Source organism: Pinus tabuliformis, chromosome 7 (assembly GCF_031772625.1).
Source record: "Pinus tabuliformis cultivar Carrire ecotype Pingquan chromosome 7, CPIR1, whole genome shotgun sequence".
Taxonomy (NCBI): domain Eukaryota; kingdom Viridiplantae; phylum Streptophyta; class Pinopsida; order Pinales; family Pinaceae; genus Pinus; species Pinus tabuliformis.
In genome coordinates, this window is record NC_142293.1 from 663,921,399 (window position 1) to 663,940,610 (window position 19,212).

General features: G+C 39.0%; 1 long non-coding RNA gene across 1 annotated transcript; it reads right to left on the reverse strand.

Annotated features, from left to right (window-relative positions):
- Window positions 1–3,628: 3,628 nt before the first annotated feature.
- On the reverse strand, window positions 3,629–16,342 carry LOC149249194 (uncharacterized). Its single transcript, XR_016266744.1, has 3 exons — window positions 6,150–16,342; window positions 5,976–6,023; window positions 3,629–5,815 (listed from the first exon to the last, which is right to left on the reverse strand). It is a non-coding gene; the product is annotated as an uncharacterized LOC149249194 (long non-coding RNA).
- Between the last annotated feature and the right edge of the window lie 2,870 nt (window positions 16,343–19,212).

Sequence of the window (19,212 nt, forward strand, 5' to 3'; positions counted from 1 at the left end):
GGCTTCAAAATGAAATGCAAAAACTCATGTCGGCTCACCTAAATGAAGACACAACGATTCATAATCTCATGTCGGCTAATTACATGGACGAACTACTATAAATAGGTAGCTCGGCCTATTCCACAATCAACAAGTTCGGATCTCTCTGAAATTTGGATGTCTGTCACATGGATAAGTTCAGTGCAATTACAGTAAGCAAGGTTCAGTATCATCACCAAAAGGAGGTATCTTTGTTTCGGTGTAATTATAGTCCAGAAAACGCAATTTTGGTGCCACATTAGTGTGATGACAGTTCGTTGATATCACAGTGATGGTGAATATCTCAATATGCTTGGCTAGAAGATAATTCTAGTGAAATCACAGTTCGTTGATGATGCTATCGTGTTTCGGTATCATCTCAGTGATAAAGGCTCAATGCACCACAGAAGGAATCAGTGTTATCACATGGAAAAAGGACTCGGTGCCATCACAGAAGTAAGGTCTCGGTAATATGACAGCGAGGAGGTCTCACAGTAAAGGAGATCTTGGTGTCAAGACAGTGATAAGATCTCGGTGGTGACAATGTCTCGATGCTAAGAAGGTCAAAGTGGAAGAGGAGTCAAGAAGAAGGTTGACTGTCAAGAGAACTTGTGTCTTGGTCTTGGAGTGGCAAAAAGGTCAAGGGTCTTGGTTTTGGTATTCGTCAATTGGAATCTCTATAAGAAGAATTTTCGTGCGAGTTTTCCTCTTAAAGAGTGAGAGGCTTTGGCCCTGGCAGATACCCTACATCCTGTGTCTCTTGTCTATTTATGTTCAGGCATTGGTGGTTGTTTGATGAAAAACACTAATAACTTAAACAAAAGAAGATCCTAAACTAATGAAGTGAAAAAGATTCACAAGCAATTACTAATTGAAGAGAAATCACCTAATCCTTGATGCCCTAAATTTCTCAACACTTCGATCCATTATCTAGCTTCAATGATGTAGATCTCAGGCCTCTAACAGCATAGCTTTTGTTGTCACCCAATTCCGCTGCATGAGCGGATGACTCCTTCAATAGTGTGTGAAGTTGCTTGCTTTCACCTGTTATGTGTCTCGATGCTCCACTATCAATGATCCATGCATTGTCATCGGTAAGAGAACCTGTAAGGGCAGCCAAGAGTCCTTGACTCTTCACTCTGTTGAATAAGTAATAGTTGATCTTCTTGATCCATCTTCTGGCAGAGTTGAAACCCAATCTTATGTAGTTCACCATAGAGGGAGAATCCATGCCAACAAAGCGATCTTCGACTTCTCTTGACCTTAGCTCTTATTCCATGTTGGAAAATCAAGGATATTATATTAGGGTTTGATTCTCCTTTCTTGATAATTACTTGTGAGTGGGTTGGCTTCTTTTATTTCTTTATTATCATATCTTTCATCTAGCAATTATACATATATGAAGATCACAAAACAAGAGACAAGATACAGGCACATGCCAGGGCAAACGCACCCTCGAGGGGAAACCCCAGTCAAGATAATTCTTCCTTTCAATGGTATTCTTTGAGACTCTTTACCCTAGACCAATACCATACTTTCCCTTCACACCATGTCAGCCTCCAAGATCTTCGACCCCTTTCAACAACTTCAAATAGGCCGCAGCTTCCAGCAACATGCAATTTCCGACAATAGCGAAATATTAGGAGACTTCGATCTCCCAACCCAGACCACAAAACAGAAAGAGGCACAAAAACTCTATTTTCTTCTTCTCTAAAGACTCCCCCAAACTCGCACTTCTTTCATCCCCCCGACAACAGACTTCGCACTTCTCCAACTCTTCTTGAGATATCGAACTTGTCTGTGTGAGTGCTCCAAATGACTTCGACCTCCTTCAATATATACGCTTCGAGTGGGTCGAATGGGGGTCCTTGGGCCGACTTGATCTTAGGCCAACATGATGTGGACACAATTCATATTTGACTCGATACAGAACCTTTTTACATTATTTGAAAGCCCAAAGAAGGGTCTCTTCAAATATACAATGACTCTATAAACTCAATATTAATCCTATGAATCCAGAATGGGGACTTTAACTAATATAATGATGACCCAAGCATGAAACATAGGCTTTAATAGGTCAATGTTACAATAATAAAAATTATTTTCTTTATTCTTTTAACAAGTACATTATATAATGACTCGAGTACATTATTGAAAGCCAAACATAGTTACATTTTCTAACACGAGACGAGACACAAGAGATTAGGCCAGAGGCCAAGGCAAAACCCACAAGGGGAAAAACCCATCAATCCTTTCCTTCCAGATCCTTCATCAACAAAAGAAATCCAAGTCAAACTAACCAATGATCCTGGTGCCAAGTCAACCCTCCAAACTCTGCCATGATTTTGTTCGCACAATAGTTAGCCAATCTGTTTATATATGTATGCCACGTCATAGAGATATAAGTACCATAGCGACCATGCTTCATTGCAGGAAAAAGTACCACTGGAACTTGCATCAACACAAAGAGATATGTTGTAATAACCTGCATCATTGTAAATAGATTTGTCATAAAAACATGCTACAGGCATCATTGTAGATAGTTGTCATAGAAATATGCTACAAGAACTCGCATCACATGGAGCCTTATATATTTGTGTGTCACAATCAATAAGATCCTCATGTAATTCGCATTCCAAGAGAAACTATTACAAAGATTTGGCCTTCCTTTCTTGCTTGAGCGAGTGCATATATTCTTCCTTCTAAATCTCAGCCTTCATCCTTCCTTTTATTCTTCGTGTATTGCAAAGAAAGAAGACTTGTTAGGTGCGAAGTGTAGTGCCCTTGAGGGAGAAACAAGTATATCTATTTATAAGGTCATCAATGAGGTCGAAGGGGTGCCAAATAGGGGTTGATCCGACTTTATGTTTGGAGAGCCAACTTGTCAATCTGGGAAAGACAAATGACTTTTTAAAAAATTCAAATTTTCTTCTTTTTATAGGGTCACGAAGAACATGCCCTTTGACTTTTTCTTTTGACCAAAATAAAGCATGAAAAACATGCTATAAAATAATAATAATTTTATTTTTTTTTGTTTTTACATAAAATACATATAGTGACATTTATGAAGATCTAACCTAGTTACAATTTCATCGAAAAGATACAAAATTCCAAAAAAAAATTCAACAAGAGGTCAAGCTATTCAATGCATGATGACTGTATCTTCCTCTTCCATAATCCTATCAAATAGTCTTTAACTAATCCCTATATCATTTATCTTCCATCTAGAAGAGAACCATTCCGAAGATTATGTGAAATGTTAAGTGCATCGTCCCTAGTTTAAACTTCAAAGAGTATATGGCAGAAAACTGAATTAGCATTACTGCATCCCTGTTCTTCACCTCAATACTTTTTCTGGGCAACAATTTTTTTTTAAGAGTACCAATCTTTGTAAACATCCGCACTCAAATATTGCACGCATCCATTATTTCCATCTGGCTAACTTCGGCATGATATTGGACAAAGTGGCGATGTTAAGAATTTCAATTAATCTTGAACAATTTATACATGGAAAATTAGCAAAAGTAGTACAACAATGGCCAACAGGACAAATTATTTATTAAAAGCTTCTCAAATAAGGCAGTTGTACGAATTAGGGCGGCAGCCTCTGAATCAATTCAACTTGAACTAAACTCACATAACATTCAACTTTAACTAAACTTCAGACCCATTGATTCGGAGAGGCACAAAATAAATTCATACGAGTATCATATTCTTCCATGTTGGGTGATGACTATCAATATCATACCATAATGGTTGCCATATCCGTATGACAATTGCCAAATCTCTGTTTAAAAAGCATTGCAGTTTCTCAAACCGTCAGTGGACATGCCAATCCCTAGGCCTCCACTCGCTTTCAGTGTTGGTTTCTCTCATCATTTCTGATACCATATCAAATTATACAAAAATTGAAAAAAGAGGACACCAAAATCTAATGAGTATTCATCAAATATAATGTCTTTTTACATAGGTACAGAGGAAATTTGAACAACGAGAACACCAAATTCTTCAGAACAGTGCAATCTAATTATTAATCATCAATTATAACGAATGGGAGAAAAATGTTGCATAGACTATTCTGGTTTATTCATTATTATCTCCCAAGTAAGATACTATGTAATATGTTACTTAAGGTACCCTAAGATAAATTCCAATTACTGATAAATGACCGTCATTGATAATTACACCAACAGTGAAATATAATTGATACCTGGCTTTCCTGGAATTAATCTTCTATATGACAATATCAATTATGCTCAAATATGGTATGCATTATTTACCTTTTTATGCTAAAAAATATCCATTATGCTCGAAATAACATGAATTATCTAATTTTTGGTTTGTGCAAGGCTTTTAATATTACTGATTTATTCATTGTGTAGTCTGGTTTCATAAAATATAACATTATTGTTTCTCTTCAAGTCAGAAAGTTTACATTACCAGGTAGCAGATACATTCAACGTTCCTGTTCCTTGGACTATTGATAACATTCAAGCATGTAAAAACAGCCTAGGCGGATCATAACAAAAGGCTAATGAAAATCAGAAAATATTAGATGCATTACATCACAAAAAATTCTCACGGTTACTGCCATATACATTTTGATTTCAATCTTCTGCTTTCGCAGTATCCCTCCAAATTTACAATCACCTAGCTCGCTCACAATCCAACATGAAAGATCACCAATTCTACAGAACACATCTTTTTGCAAGGATAAAATGGAGAATATTGACTTGCAAAACCAATTATCTCCATGAAAAGGGAGCCCATGTGTACGCTTTAGAGGATGTGATATTCACAAAGGTAGAAACATTATTATATCCATAAACATCTGGAATTAATTTGCGTTGAGAGTGGAATACCGCTGTCATCACATTTCAAGAGCAAACTAACCTGCCCTTCAAAAGCAGTCATAATGCAAATGCGGTGGGTGCAATCAAAGCATTTGATAACTCTGGGAATGTAAGATTTAGAATACACATCTATGCCGCGTGTTGGCCAATCTGTAAAAGGGGGGAATTATTCCGCTTAATGCATCAACAAAATGCGTCCATTTTATAGGCTGTCCCTATGTTTCCCTCGTATTAGAATTAGGCAAAAGTGGATTGAAGAAAAGACTTTAACTCTAAATGGACTTAGTCAATAAAGACTGGTCCCCCAATACGCACTCAAATCTGAATATTTATTTTTTCACATTTATGAGCTGCCAAGCTCCTTCAGCACTCGAATGAAAAAAAGGGTTATAATTGCTCGAAGTAGCTGCTTTTAGACCATGGGACCTTGCCAATATAAACCATTAAAGATTGTTTCCTATGCCTTCCAAGGAATAACTCCATGGAATCAGCCACGGTGCCTACTTCAGAACTTGAGAGGATAGGCGTAATGCAAGAAAAACAAATTAAGATTCGGCATATTTTCAAAGCATATTAACGAGTGATGGGCCATAACTTTGGAGTACAAAACAGAAGGAAGACACAATAACCTTTCCACATAATTGTAGTGCAAACGATCATAATTCGAACAATGTTCGAATAATCCTTTATCTGCACACAAACTAAACAACGTCATTTTTTCACCCTGGTATCAAAACGCAACGAAGCAGTATGCAGGCAAAGCAACTGCCAATAATGCCACAAATATTTGCTGTCAAGAAAAGTGGCATGAATAACACAGAATCCATATCTGTTATTTGCATGCCCACTTAGTCGGGTAGGAACCCCTAGCTCTCTTTCTTCTGCAGTTTCATGGATCCTCAAGCATTGACATCATGAATTTGCTTCAGAGTCAGCAGATCCAGCTACATGCAACAAAATTTTCCAATACAATATGAAAATGTCTTGCGAGTATCGTCAACATTGTAATTCGTCCAGACAAAATCAATATACAAAACTAAAACACAAAACTTAACATGCAAAACCTGTGTCTAAAATACCCAAGAACTATGTTCAGGAGATTACCACAATAGCAAACCCTCCAAGATTTTCCCATGGTTTTCCTCCCTGGATCTGAGTAAGAAGTTTTAATGCCAAATGCAAAAGAGATGCTTCAGTGCACAGCAACAGGCAAAACATCAAAATGAATCAACAAACAAAATCGTGGAAGATACGAGCCTCTTTCCAAAATACTAATACCAGCATTTAGATGCATGGATTCAAAAGAGAGATTGCATTGAAGAACGTATAGAAACACCCGAAACAAAGAGCAGCTCACTAGAGTCTTCCCTGCAGCAATTGCTACCATCCATTAAAATCCAATGAATGATATGCATCCGAATAATCAGAGTAGTCATTTAATAGGTTTCTAGAGGTAGTCAACACCATTATTTCTGCTACTTAAACATGCAATACAAACGACATATCAGAGAAATTATAACGGGGTAAAAGTTTGCACCTAACTAACATTAGAACTGGTGAATCATATAAGATTTCAAATTTGCAGTCTGCAGAGCATTCAAGATTCTATGAGGGTGGCCTTACAAAAAAATTATTAAACTTGGTATGAGCACTGTTGTTGAAGTTGACAGAAGAACAAGGCCGCAGCTGACCGCAGTTTGACCGAAGGATCTGGCCACAGTTGACTGCAGAAGAGGCCACAGTTGACTGCAGTTTGAACCACAGGATCTGGCCGCAGTTGACTGCAGTTTGACTGCAGGATCTGGCCGCAGTTGACTGCGGAACAAGGCCACAGTTGACCACAGGATCTGGCTGCAGTTGACCGCAGGGCCGAGTTCACCACAGACCTGAAGTTGAACAGACTGAATTTTGACCAAAGTTGACTGATTTGACTGGTTTTGACTGAGACTATCGTGTTGTTGATTTTGACCAAGTTTGATTGGTATTTTGACTTGGATATTGGCAAAGATTTCTACACAAATTGGATTCATAAACCTTGCTAAAGAATAATTTCTCCTAGAAGAAAAGTTGATGAGGTTTTTCCCAAGGTTGGGTTTCCCAGGGTAAATTTGTTGTCTCTATTGTGCATAGTTGTCTTTCTCTAATCTTTATTGTTTCCGTTGCATTTATTGTTGAAATTTTCTGAAGTGTAATTGCTCAATGATATCAATGAGAATATTGTGTGTGAAAATCGTTAGGAAATAATTATCTAGCAGAAAATTGAATTCTACTGTGCATCTTGTAGAAAATTTAACATGTTTTCAGAGTCTGTTGCAAGAGCAGCCATTGAAGTCCATCTAAGAGACAAGTGTTCAGCAGCTTGACTAGATTTTTGATTTCTTGTCAATTGATGCCAAGTCTCAAAATGGAAGACAGTGTTACAAATCTTCAGAAGGAAATTACTCCAAAGCCAGAGGCAGCTAAGGAGAAAGCCTCCCTCGCCTACTTTTATATAAAGCGAGAAGAGAGCCTATCATAACACTTGTATTAAAGTATGTTCTTTTAATATTGACGTATTCAGCTTTGAGTCTTATGCTTGTGTGGTACAAGAGTTGGAAGACTTAGGTTTTGTAAACCCTAGAGAAGACATGGAGGTTACAACTTATATTGAAGTCTTGGATAAGAAAGTCCTAGGGTTTGTGGGATGAAACCCTAGAGCAAGACTTGGAGTGTTGGATACAAGTGGAGTTTGTTCAACGCATACTTGGTTTATCTCCTCAATAGCATGTGGAATGTCTTGGTGTTAGTGCTAGCTTGTTGTTAAGCCTTTGTTGTGGCTAGACAACTTGATGAATTCGCAGGATGAAGAAGCCCCAACCCTTACAATTCATGCAAGAAAAAGAAAGCAGTGTGCATAAGTAGTTGATGTTGAGGACAAAAATGAGCATGCAGCTCAGAAGAAGACAAAGGAATCTAAGCTTGATGAGATTGCAGATGGACTTCCTTGATTTCTGCAAGGAGGCAAGGATCGAGAGGGAGTTGTCAATTCCCTACAACCCTTAGCAGTTCCCTTCTTAATCAAGAGATAAGTACTTCATATTTTTCTCCATTGATCAGTATTATTATTTTTATTTTTCGGTCAGCCTCTTGTCCGTGAATTTTGCTTGGTTGTGATTTTTCTTCCATGGCCTCCTGATTGGAGGGAAGAATGGGTGCATTGTGGTGACTACCAATGCAATGATTCATGCAGCAGCTGGTAACATCAAGAAGTTTGTGGCAAGAGGGTTCTCCCATAAGAGAAAGTGGACTACAAGGAGATTTTTGCTCCAATCACCAAATGATCAAGTTTTTGTATGACCTAAGGGCTCAAGCATAGACTCAACAAAAGTGATTGATGTTCAAGAGGGAGGATTGTACAGATTGTTAAGACATCCAAGACCATGCCAGATTAACGAAAGAGCTTCTAGTCCCAAGGGCGCAAAAAGTCAGGCAAAATGGAAGGAGAAGCGTTCCAAGAGGATGTCATGATTTTTTTAGATGCTCAGAGATAGGAGTTGTATGCCTTCTATGAAGGGACCATGTCAAACAGAGGAGTATGCTTCAGTGATAGAGGGAGCAGCAGTGGCAGAAGGAATTACCACAGAAGGATCTTCTTCAATGTCAGAGGGATTTAGTCTTGAAGTTGGATATGGTTTGAGATATGTCTCAAGTGGTGGAGTGAGGCTACAGGGATATATGGATTCAAATTGAGTAGGGAGTGCAGAGGACAAAAAGAGCACCTTAGGGTGTTGCCTAAGCTTGGGATCAGCTATGATATCCTGGTTTGGCAGAAAGCAGATTTCTATTGCACTCAGTACAACAAAGGTAGAGTATATCATAGCCAATGTCATAAGACAAGAAGTAGTGTGACTTCGAAAGCTACTTGTAGGGCTATTTGATCAAGTTGAAGCACATTGAGATCAAATATCACTTCCTCTGAGACATGGTGCAAAAGGGAGCAGCTTAGCTCTAGAACATATCCACAAACGAGCATATTGCGGACATTCTCACTAAGCCTCTATCTAGAGCGAAGTTTGTATACTTCATAGACAAGCTTGGTGTGATGCAGAATGTCTCCCTCGTTGATAGGGAGTGTTGATGTCTTTGCAAGATCGGGCAGACCACCTCCTGAGATTCCAAAACTTGGAGAGGTCATGCTAATTCGACCAAGGGAGATGGATAATCACTTGAGAAGTCAGGACTTGGTGGGGTCATACGGATTTGACAAGGGGTGAAAGGCCTAGGGAAATTATCAATGTTGCAGGGTACCGCGCTCCTGGGAGATTAGGAGCTGGTACGAAATGCTCCAAAATAGGCAGAAACTTTGGTTGGAGCGTTGGAGCTTTCTTGGAGCTTGTCTTGACAAAAATCGTGATTTTCGGAGCGGGTTTCAAGTGGGAGCTTGGATCGGGAGCCTAGTTCACCTTCCCCTACAGTTGATAGATGCACAGGATGAGTGGTTCACCTTCTCCTATGGCATATGATCAGGATGAGTGGTTCACCTTCTCCTGCTGATGCCCCAGCATACATCCTACCCATGTAGTCCGGGACTCATGGGAAGTACCTCTCATCTAGCCAATGAGTTGGGAAAAATGGATAGGGGCCATAGCACTACAGATGGACGCATCGTGTACTGCCATACTCCCTATGTCTAGGATACATGGTGTTTAACAACTTGATTTGGGATCAAGTTTGATTGAGGTTCTACCTCTAGACTGACTTTTGTCAGTGGAGAGTGGTAAGGTCTTGTGACTCACTCTCGATCGATTCTTCTTCATTATCTATATCAATGTTCAACAAAGAGGAAATGAGATACAGAGATGGTACATGACAATAGGATGGCATGGTGATCGATGATGATAGATGGATTGGCAGGTGGAATTCTCCTTTATTGAGAGGGAGTGTTAAAATTGGCAACTAAGACCAAATTCCACTTTTGACAGCTCATTTGATGGAGATGATGATTGCATTGAATTCCTCTTTTCGAGAGGACCAAAATTGATCTAAAGATCATCAAATTTGGGAAAGTAGAAATGTGTTTTTGAATTTATGCCCACACGTGTAAATTATCAAGGTTAGCCACATCATCATGTAGGCTCATGAAGCCCAAGAGACATGTCACTTCACCCTCAACGACTTGTATAAATATAAGTGACCTCTCACCTCATTTGGCATCATCATCACTCACACATTCTTCTCTCTCCTTCTCTCATTGGTTTGTACAGCTATTGGGCATATTCTTTCTCTCACACGTGTGGCAAGGAGGACGAATTTCTAACAAAATTACAAGGCCGAAAATTTCAATCTTTCCTACAGTTTGACCAACGTTGACTTTGACTTTCCAAGCAGATTTTGAGTTCGATCTTTTGGGCAATTTTTGTTTGGGCAAGCCGCACTCTTTGGCATAGAAACTAAGGTGTTCTGAGCACTTTGACTGCAGAGATAAATTGCAGGTTGACCGCAGACTTCAAGACAGAGTTTTACCAAGTTTCACCGTTGACTTTGCGACTATTTTGGGTTGACTATGACCCCCTGTTCAGGCCGAGTTTGACTGGGTATGACTGAGTTGCTTTAAGGACATTTTGTTGTTGCTTTGACCAGTGTTGACTTTCTAGTTAGGGCTGAATTTGACTACAAACTTGATAGGATTGTTTTGACTTTGGTTTGGCCAGTCAACTTTGACTTTTTGTACCTCTCTCAACTGAACATTTGATATAATAATAAGAAGAATTAATCAAAGGGTTTTCCCCATCTTGGGGTTTTTTCCTGGCATCAGCCAAATCTGGTGTCGTATTGTCTTGGCTTGTCCACTGCATTTTTGTTATTCATGTTCTATCTATAATTATTGTCAATGTGATTTATGGTTAATGTGATTGCTATTGGAATACTAAATTGGAACTTGTCTTTGGGCTTCTAAAGAACATTAAAGTAATTGTGTTAAGCATAGAACATACCATTGTTACCTAAAATTAACAGTTTGACTTCAGAATCCTCAGTTTTGGACTTCTTTGGAGGATTATCATCAGTGGCAACTGTAAGCTTGGTCTCTTTCTCTCTTCTTGTTCTTAGGATTATCAGGGCGTTGGTTTTTATAATGTCCCATATTGTGACAATGATAGCATTCTATTTTAGAAAAGTCAATCTTCCCATGATTTTTCTTTGCCCCTTTAAACTTCTTATTTCCTCCCTTCTTCTTGAAATGAGCAGAGTAGGCATTTGAGGTATTTTCTTCATCTTCTTGCTTACCTCCTATCAAGGAAAGACCAAGTTCTTCTTGAATATAGGCAAACCACATTTCTTCGAAGGAGGGAGAATTTTTCCAACTACTAATTCCAGATGCAAAGGCATTCCAAGACTTTGGTACTCCTAGAAGGGCAGCAATTACAAGTTCCTTATCAGGAATTATTTCATCAATTGCTTGTAGTTCATCTCTTATATGGCCAATTCTTACAAAGTAAGAGGACACTACATCATCTTTGGTCATTTTGACAGTTTGAAGTTCATTCTTTAGACTTGCCACTTGTCTAATATTCTTGATTGTAAATAACTTGGAGAGAGCATAGTACATTTTCTTTGAGGTATCTAGAGTGGATATGTAGGGAATCAAATTGTCTTTAACTCCATCCACAATTAGATTCATGGCTATAATGTCATTTTCTTTGTACTTCTCCTTTCCAGCATCATTAGTTGGTTCTTTCACTTTTCCTTGTACTAAAATTCCAAAACTTTATTCCTTGCAAGGATCAGGGCCATCCTTGTCTTCCATGCTCTAATGTTAGAGGCTCCTTGAAGTTTGTTCCCAGATTTCATTGATGATGCCATAGGTGTACTTGTCAATGTCACACTTGATGAAATCTAGATATCTTTGTAGCCTTCAATAGCTTTTCTTCTTCAAACTAGCTTATAGGGAACCAAAACTTCTATCAAATGGTGTTCTTCAACGAATCTTCAAAGGTCCAAAGAGACTTCTCTTCTCCTTAAAATTTCTCTTGAATCCTTCCTTCAGATGATGAGTGCTATTGATCTTCCCTTTTATCTTCTTATCATAGAGCAACTACCAAAACATAAATGCATGAAGATCAAAACAACAAGGAGACAAGATGTAGGCTCTTATCCAAGGCAAAACCCCTCTTCTAGGGGAAAACCCAAAAATTTTCTTCTCTTCCTTTAGAACCAAATCAAATGAGACAACCAAGACCCTTTGACCAAGACAAAGACCTCCTCCAATCCACCAAGTCAGCCTCCCAAGATAGTCCTTCCAAGATGACAAGGATCAGTGTCTTGTCAACAAGATTCAACCTTCTTCAATACTGCATCAATCACAAATTTCGGCCCCCTGCATCAAGATTTCGGCCTCTACTGCAAACCTGCAATTTCAGCCCCTTCCTGCAACCCATAATCTCGCACGTATGAGCAAGAAACAAGAGAAAATGAGCTCATTTCCTTCGCTAGGGTTTCTCCTCCTTCTTCAAGTCCTTTTTGCTCCTTCTTTAGGCCTTCGCAATTTCTCTTGTTTGCAGATCAAACTTCACTTGGATGGATGCCTCAATAGGTTGAATGCCTAGCTTATTTATAGTCTCTTCAAGGTGGTCGAATCCTTTCAATGAGGCCAACTTGACTGCACCTGAGGCCAACTTGGTGAAGGAGGCACAAAATACATTTTTGACACAAAATAAATTTCTTCTTTGATACAATAAGCCCAAGAAAGGTCTAATACAAGATAACAAGGACTATGACTCATGACATAAACCCTAGAAGCACACAATGGGTGCTTAGACTTAGAAACAAAATAAACTGAGCATGAAACCCATGCTTGTAAAAATAATTTTCTTTTGATCTTTACAATAATTTTCTTTTTCTTTCTTTTTGACAAATACATAAGAATTACATTATGTCATGAGCTAGACAACAATTATGAAAACCGATACTAGTTACATTTCTCAACACTCCTCTCCTCCTGAACTTAAAGGTTGACTCCCTTTGAGCTACTCAACCTTCGGAGCTAATTGCTCCTTGTTATTTATCATTGCTTTGCTTCGTGCCATCCCTCAAATAGGTTGGTGCTTTAGCCTATAGATGTTTCTCTCTATAACTCTTATGACATGCCCTTTATCAAAGCTAGATCTGTTGGGTCTGATCAACACCTTCCCATCCTAGAAAACAACAAAGAACCCCTTCTTCTCCATCATGGAAAGAGACAAACTCCACCTAAGTTCTAGCACCCACAACACGTCCTTTATTTCAATCCAGCCTCTTGACTCAAGTTGGAATATCATTGTTCCAACCCCTTTACTTGCATGTTTGGCATCATCACCAAACTCCACATGCAATTCTAAGTCCCACTCGGTCAGGTTGTCGAATTGTTCCCTTGCTCCTATCATATGTCTTGTGGCTCCGTTAAGCAACCACACACCCACTAGTAATGTGCCTAAGATAAGGTAGGAAACAAGGAAATTTCGCCTCAAATTTCTTGGCAAACTCCTCTTGAGCTTTTGTCTATGCAGCGACAAGTGGATGTGTTCCCTTCCCCCTTTCTTCCTCTTGGGACATTGTGAAGCATAGTGACACATCTTATGACAAGAAAAACACTTGACCTTAGTCAAGTCTTTCTCCTTCTTCGACCATGAAGCTGACTCCTCCCTTCTACTCGAACTCTTTCCTTTACCCTTTGCTATTAGAGTCAGGTTCTCATCATCCTACTGCTTGTTAATTTTTCCCTTTGACTGTAACCTAATTTCTCTTATGTGCAACCATCCCTTAGCCTATCAAATGTGGGTAGTTTATCTCGAGCACAAACTCCTCTAATGAACGAATCCCATGCCTATGAGAACCCATTCAATACCACTTTACTAGTTCCGAGTCTTCTACCTTTTCTCCCACTGCTACAAGTCGATCATGAATCTGCACAATCTTACTCAAATAACTCATCAATGAGTCAAATTTGTTCATCTACATAGTCTGGAGCATATCTTCAATATCGTTTTCCTTATTATTGTTTTGCTATGGTAAAATCCTACCAAGGCTTTGAACATCTCCTTGGTTGTCTTCTTTAATTAAGTGAGGGATCAAATGATCCTTCATGGCATCTCCAAGAGTACCCTCTACACCTATATCTCCTTCTTTGCTAGGATGGCTTTCTCCTAAGGATCCAACAACTGCAGAATCTCGGTCTCAACAATTTCCCAAATATTGTTTTCCTTGAGAAATAGGGTGACGCTAGCCTTCCAAGATAGGAAGTTTGATATTCCATCTAACATATCTTCAAACCGAAGACCCACTGCAGCAATTTTGCCAAATCTTGCCAAAGATGTTTCAAAACAAAATAATATTTGTACTAGTTGTGAATTTACAACCACGACCTTGGCCTCTCTATCAATTGTATTAGCTTTGTTGGTTGATCTTCTGCCCACGTTGACCAATTTCACTTAACCTGGTCGATTGCTTCTATCGACTACCAGCATCCGCAACCACGACCAGTCTACCACATCCACACTAGCACGCCCTACAACTTCGCCCTAACCCTGGTCATTATTGTTCGCCTCTCTGGTCGGCATCCTATCCGTGTTCGACTATTTCAACGGCTACGGTTGCCTTTGCCATGTCTACTGTCGACCAAAAAACGCCTTTGTGTTGTCAATTGTTTTCTTCAAGACTTTATTTTTTTAACCTTAAAAAAACTGAAATCCAACTGCCTCTAAAAATATATATTTTTAGTAACGCAGTCATTCAATCGATTTACTTCAGCCCCCATTAAAAAAAAATTGACTTGTACAATCGCAGCCAGACATAGCCTTGGCAATCAAATACGAACCTATTACACGTGATTTAGACATATCTCACAGTTTACGCTCTGGTACCATGTTAGTTTTTTCTTACCCTAGCAAACCAATAATTAATTCCAAGCAAATTTACTTCTACTGAATAAAAGCACCAACTAGGGTATTAACAAAATAAACTTAGTGGAAAGCAAATTTGTCAACCTCAATCATGAAAATGACACAACAGATTCTGCCCAATAAGAGTTCTTCATTTAGTTCTGAACTTACTTGGGCTCCCTTTTAGGGAAATAGCCCATCTAAGAAATTACATACAACAATGGATCTAATCCAGTCGATCAAAGCTCCTTAGCTGATCTAGATCTCCTTGCGGCCCCTTCCTCGAACCCAACACTCACTGAGATGCCTCTCTCAATCTTGTGTTGTTGTATGGTGTTTTCTCCTCCCTAACCTTAATTTTATAACTTTACATTGAGCTAAATTCTTAACCCTAACCTCCAAAGTCATTAACGACTAAGATTAGATCTCACCTCACTTAAGATCAATGGATCAGATTAAAACATAATCACTAAAAGTAATTTACTTTACTTTTCCTAAGTTTTCTTTAGCTCAATAAGTTACAAAAACACCTTGATCACACTATAGCAAGTGTTCTAAGAAGATTGTGGGCGACTTTTGCACGCCTAGACACATAGGCCTGTGCAAAAATACCTCCTCGAGCTACAAACAGTGACACACTGAAGCTTATATCAAATATTACATCGCATAAGTTGCCACTAGGAAATATTACCCATCCAAACATCCTCCTTTAATATTGACTAATCAAGAAGAAGATGAAGGTGGCATTACATCACTCGTGTTTTTCTTTTGCTGTATCTTTTCATATTTTTGCATATAAGGGTGATCTTTGCATTGTCAAAGTTCAACAATTGTATTTTCTAGTCCCATTGAGTCGCTAACTTATTCTTTATTTATTCCTGGTCATTAATAAAATTATTCTTTGAGATCTAATATAAAGTTCTTATCTATCCAAAGAAGCAATATCCCCTTGCCAAAAAGCTTTTGTGAGTGGCAATTAGTCAACCACCTATTTCCTTTGATAGTGATGGATCTCTTCTTGCAATCCAAACTTGAACAAGGTTGTTGGAAATGTTTGAACTAATGGTTTTGGGTAGGAGCCAAATTTGTAAGGGATTGATAAGGCACTAAGTTGGATAAGAGAGCCCTTCTTATCAAATTTAATTTAAACACCACTAGATTAAAGTTCCATTGGCCCTACTTTATGTTATTTGGAAAATGCCCTAAAAATTGATATTGATCACCATGTTTATTTAGAAAGCCACTAAATTTGTTCAACGCATTATGCAATGGTGTTCAATTGTATAGGATTTTCAACATGTCCTTCATCATCCCCAGTTTTAATGTTTCTTATTAGCCTTAGAGTACTTGGTTCAGTGTCTTCGCACAGGAAGACTAGTGGATTTATTACTTGTGTAAAGCAAACTATTTTTTTTAACTTTGATAAGGGTTGTATATGATGTGCACTAATGGAGACAATATATTAGGATGATTCCTTTTTGCAGAGACTAGTAAAAGCAAACTAGAATGCTAACTAACACCTATCTTTGTAATTTTGTTTATATAAATAAAATTGCTAGAATTTTTCCTTGGAAATAAAAAAGGATTTTGAATATGATATACTTCTCTCCTCAAACTATGCTTATGATCAGCAAATTAGCAAAACCTATCTAATTAGAACAATCTTGCAAGAATAAGTGAAATATAAATGACTTCTGCTCCTAGAAAGGAATAGATTAGAATGTTACTACATACTTCAAATGTCAAAGTATATTTTGACATAGCTTAAAATTAATGTTGGGCTTATTTTGACTTTTGGATTTTGATCCCTAGAAACTATTTGCACAGCGCAGACACCTCAAAAAACTAGTTAGGAGTCTAACTCGTTCTTCTATTGCATAAGTTCCAAATACTATTATGCTTAGTATTTTTTTGACATCAATCATTCTTTTGATTTGTTGATTTTTCATAAGAGAAATTGATCTTCTATTCTGATAATTACTTTCCAATGATTTCTTAATCAAGTTAATGTAATGTTCCTTTTTCTGGTGTTCCTCATGACATGGTTACGATGGACTTTCAGACTTGGGGACAGACAAGTCACAGGCGAAGGTTGGTGTCATCAACAGGCCCAAGGGCTTTTGGAGAGGTTTTGAGGAGTTTCTATGAGGTCCGATTGCATTTCCTTGGTGTATTCCATCATCCACACAGTTTGCCTTTCGTTCTAACGCATTCCAACAGCTTTCAGAAAACAAAGTTATTATTAGGTCTGACTCAATTAATTATGCTTAAGGCAACATTCCGAGAGAAATACTTGACAGAACACCTTAGTGTAATAGCTTGTTGGAATCGGAACGAGAAGATCTACATGATGGGATGGTTACATGTGAGTTTTAGTGACCTGTGTGAAAATTCCCAAACCCAGAATCCCTACTGCAACAACCTGAAGTTACTTCTCCTACTTGTTAATCCATACAAGTTATTTACTGTGTTCTACGGTTGATATCGAAGTAAATACAACTACAACATTCACTAAAAATAATATGCCAAAACAAGAAACAGAATAAAAAAAATAAAATAAAAAAAAAATAAAATAAAAAAAGAAAAAAGAAAAGATACAACACAATGACACAGTTATTTTTGGACAAATGTCCCCGGAAAAACCCAATGTGGGAAACCTGATCTAAAAATGGGGCACTAAAGGCTTCTTGTCAACCAACAAGAACCTCTCCCACTCCAAAGCTTAAACAATTTCCAAGATCTATGCTTATGATTGATAATTTGCGGAATTAAAAGAACTTGAAATAGGTGTATGCTTGTGTTTGCCTTTAACTGCTTAATTGCCTTAAGTTTATTTGCTTAAACTGATATATAAACACACATAACAGTAAATGCAGCAAATAAACAAACCATAAAGACAACAAGTTTAATTAGGAGTTCACCCTGATATCTTGGGCTACATCTCCATGAGCTCTAGTCAACTCAACTAGGCTCTTTGGGATTATGGTAAACTTCTTTTACAAGTTCCACACTCAACTCCATTGGTTTACAACTAAACCTATGGGTTTAGAATACCATCTTATCCCGCTGGCTGTCCATACTCTGCAGACAGATCTAGGCTTCTCTGGACTAGATTCCTTCAATCAGCGCTCCGGGCTATCTTGAGCTCTTGGCTTGCACCAACTCCCTCAAAATTCTTTTACTGTCTCTGGAATTCCTTCTTTTGTCTTCAGCACACATCAGACACCAGCAACAGCTTGATCATTTGATCTCTTTGCTGCTCTGAAACTTCATTACAGCCTCATGGCTCTTAGAAGTCTGTTTTGAGCTCTCTGGCTTTGCGGCTCTGCCTCCAACCTCTGGTGGCTCTCTCTATCAAGCCTCCAACCTCTGGTGGCTCTTGCAATCCTCGGCTCTAGCTCTCTGGCTTTGCAACTCTGTTGTGCCCAGCTCTCTGGCTCTGCAACTCTTTGCGCTCAGCTCTCTGAGGAATCACCCCTTTGCCATCGCCCCCAACCTCTGGTGGCTTCTCTGGCTTTCTTTGGAACTGTGGCTCTGCCTCCAACCTCTGGTGGCTCTTTGCCCAGCTATGAGCTCCCTCAAGGGAGACTCTTGAAGGGAGACCTCCTTCTTCGTTTGGCTCTCTAGCCTTTGAAGAATCCTCCGACTCTGCTGCTTCCATCCGTTCCTCTATCCCCAATCATGAGGAATCATTCCTTTTGCAGCTCTGCGTCTCTTCGACTAGCCCTCTAGCTCACTGGCTCTGTGGCTCTGCGCTTGGCCCTCTGGCTCACTGGCTCTATGGCTCTGCGTCTGGCCCTCTGGCTTCTGGCTCTATGGCTCTGCGCATTACATAACGCATTCCTGTTACAAACGCATCATTGTTTCAAAATGCATCATTTGTTACAAAACGCCTGCTTACAGCGTGGCACAATGATTTTAGAACAGGGACAGTTACAAAGGAATCGGCGACCTTTCTTCGGACGAAATCCCGAAAACGACCATAATAACCAATACACAGGAAATACACAGAAAATCCTCTATCAGGCGCCAAGGCCAGATTTCAAATGATATGAAATCGCGTCCTCTTATCGTATATCACATATCGCGCTGCCCAAAGGTCATGGTCCATTTGTATTTGGGATTCCCGATCTCCAATCGTCGATATTGCCCATTGGCCCATCGCATATCGCAAGTCGCAATGGTCCGGGATCTATTCCTCCGCCAATGGACGGCTCTGATGCGATATACATCGCTGATCGCCCGATCCGCTTCATCGCAATCGCTAATCACAATGGTCGCGGGTCATGGTCCCTTCCTCTTGGAAATCTGCGATGCGATATTATCATATCCACCGTTGATCTGTGCGCCCAATCTACGGTCCACGTTATATCGCGTTGATCGCTAATCGCAATCCCCTAAGGCCACAATCCTTTAAACACTCCGCTTGGCTTTTCTCCGATGCGATG